Raw genomic sequence first — 2,841 nt, forward strand, 5'->3', positions numbered from 1 at the left:
GAGAGGCCAAGCCGTGCCTGGGGAAGGCCTCATCAGGCCGGAGGCCGCTCTGCAGGTGCTCGCCCGTGGGGCTGAGCCTGTCATGCTCTGTCGCCTGTGGGTGCCGACACCCCCCGCCTTGAAAACAAACCTCCTGCATTCAGCCCGTCGTGTCTTCCTAAAGCCGCAGCACTAATGGCGAGCATCTGCACGGCAGGGCGGAAGCCGCGGCTCGCTGGGCTGTCATAGTAACGCTGTCCTGCAGGTACGGCCTGCACGGCCCCCCTTTCCACCTGCCAGGAGGCTGAGTGGATCGGCCCGCCCCACCGCTGCTAACGGCGGACTCTCCGATTCCACATCCGGCCCCTGTCCACTGTGCCCGAGACGTCCCTCTGCAGCTCCCAGGCGTCCCGCCCCCGCCAGCGGGTTAAGCTGTGGGTGCACAGCCTGGGGTCCCGCTCGGACTGCCTGGAGGCTGTTGGCAGCCCAGGGTGTCTGAAGGTCTGGGTGGGCCCCTGGGGTCGGATTTTCAAAGCTCCCCAGGTTGACTATGTCAGTGACAGCCCCGAGCCTGGCTCCGGGCACTGGGCGGGCAGCTCATCACCCAGCCTGACGAGACCCCAGCCCCTGACTCACTGGCAAAGGACAGACCGGGGCTGTGACCCAGGGCAGGACCTGGCGGAAACAGGCCGGGCACCAGGGTGCAGTGTGACGCTCACCCCCGGGGCCCCAGCCTGCACTTGATCCCACGGCGCCCTTCCCCACCAGCCGGCACCCTGAGGCCCGCCTCCCCCTAGCTCCGGCCCTCCCAGGCCGAGACAGCGGGGCCCGTGATCCCGTGTTCCACAGTTTTGCGTAAGAGTCTCCAGGTCCACCCATGGGGTGACGTGGCGAGATTTCTCTTTCCACAGGCAAGTAACATCCCGCTGTGTGTGCACCTCCTCGTCCAGTCACCTGCTCGCGGACACCGAGGCCGCTCCGTGCCTCGGCTGCTGTAAGCGGTGCTGCAGTGAGCATGGGGGTGCAGTGAGCATGGGGGTGCAGTGAGCATGGGGATGCGCGCGTCTTTTCAAATCAGTGTGTTCGTTTTCTTTGAATGAACACCCAGGAGTGGGATTGCTGGGTCAGACGGTAGCTCCGGCTTTAATTTTTTTGAGGAGCCCCCCGCCCCGCATCCTGCTTTCTGTCGTGGCTGCTCGCCAGCAGTGCCCGAGCGCCCCTTGCTCCTCGTCCTCCCCAGAGCCTGTCGTTTGCTGACTCTTTGATGACAGCCCTTCCGACAGGTGTGAGGCGGCATCTCGTTGTGGTTTCGCTTTGCATGTCCCCCGTGACTGGTGCTGTTGAGCATCTTCTCATGTGGCTGTCGGCCATCCGTGTGTCCTCTTTGGAGAAATGTATTATGCCAGGTGACATAAGCCAGACAGAGAAAATAATAATAATGAATCGCTTAAAAACACTCGGATAAGGACAAATACTGTATGATTTCACTTACGTGCAGAATCTGAAAAACAAAACAAATGAGCAAACAAAACGGGATGAAACTCACATACACAGAGAAGCCGGCGCGGTCAGACGGGAGGGGGTGGCGGCCGGGTGCGAGAGGGGAAGGAAGGGGTTGAGAATGAGTCACGGGGCGTGGAGGACGCACTGATAACATTGTTTCACTCGTGTGCTGTCAGACGGGCACCCGGCTTCCTGGAGGGGTCACTTCATGAGGGACATAAATGTCCAACCACCTTCCTGTGCGCCTGGACGCGATGTAACATTGTATGTTTACTACAATTAAAAATCATTTTTTAAAATGTGGGGTTTTACAGCAGTGCGAAAGGGCTGGCGGCTCCCACACGGCAGAACTAGACGCCCAGGTGTGCAGGGCGGGGGTGCAGGGCAGGCTCTCCCCGCCCCCCGCCTCTGATGCCAGGCTCTTGGCCCTGGCCCCTCCGCAAGGCATGGGCCTGCACCTGTCCACAGGTCTTGTCTGCCAAAGCACCCTGCCTTCCGAAACGGCCTCAGGACAAACTGGCCAAGGGCGTTCCGAGCAAAACTCAGGAATCAGTTGCCAGCGGCAGTCTCTGTGACACCAGACCCCACCTGCACACGGGCCCGGGGTGGGCCTCCCAGGCACCCACAGGCTCTCCCCAGGGAGATCCCCAAGGGGCCCATCTACCTCTCTGCTCTGAAGCGGCCCTGGCCGGACACAGCCCTCCTGTGCCTCGATTCACAGCGGCTCCTTCTGATAAAGGGAATTTCCATCCGTCCGTTAAAGAAACTTTTTTAATGACTTCTATCGTTAACACTCTCAGCTGAGGGCCCAGGTTCTTGTGGCGTCCAGGCTCCCAGAGATGTCCCTTCTCACAAACCTGTTCTGTCACAGCACTCGGTGGCTTTCTGTTCGTTCACACGCCTTCATTCAACACGCGCCCCACCCACCAGGGGGAAGGGACGGTCACTGAGGGCCCAAGACGGGTCGTCCCAGGCAGGGGGCGCTGGGGGCTTCACAGAGGTAGGGGCAGGCGGCAAGGCTGGGAGGGGGCTCAGCAGGGGAGGGGCCTTTCCTTTCTTTCTGTCGAGATTTCTGAGGCGGTGGCGTGTGTCCCCTGTATCATGCGTTCATTCGTCTGGGCACCATGGCATTCACATCTCCCGCTGAAGAGCAGGCAGACCGCAGAGGTGACTCGTGTTCATTCATTAACCTCCTCCCAGGGCGGGGCTGGTGGGGACCCGCGGGAGGGGCGTGGAGAGGGTCAGGCCGGGTCGCGTCCAGCCGGTCTTGCCCAGCAGAGAGCAGGACGCAGTGACCAGTGACCGGTCCCCAAGGCGGAGGAGGGCGGCCGACCTTAAGGCCACTGGGTTCTTTGTGAG

The 2,841-nt window shown here is 61.3% G+C and overlaps 1 long non-coding RNA gene across 1 annotated transcript; it reads right to left on the reverse strand.

The window, feature by feature from the left end:
- Window positions 1-1,095: 1,095 nt before the first annotated feature.
- Window positions 1,096-2,805, reverse strand: LOC105303025. The gene is made up of 3 exons (XR_896888.2): window positions 2,147-2,805; window positions 1,526-1,755; window positions 1,096-1,361 (listed from the first exon to the last, which is right to left on the reverse strand). It is a non-coding gene; the product is annotated as an uncharacterized LOC105303025 (long non-coding RNA).
- Between the last annotated feature and the right edge of the window lie 36 nt (window positions 2,806-2,841).

This window comes from Pteropus vampyrus, unplaced genomic scaffold, assembly GCF_000151845.1.
Source record: "Pteropus vampyrus isolate Shadow unplaced genomic scaffold, Pvam_2.0 Scaffold296, whole genome shotgun sequence".
Lineage (NCBI taxonomy): Eukaryota > Metazoa > Chordata > Mammalia > Chiroptera > Pteropodidae > Pteropus > Pteropus vampyrus.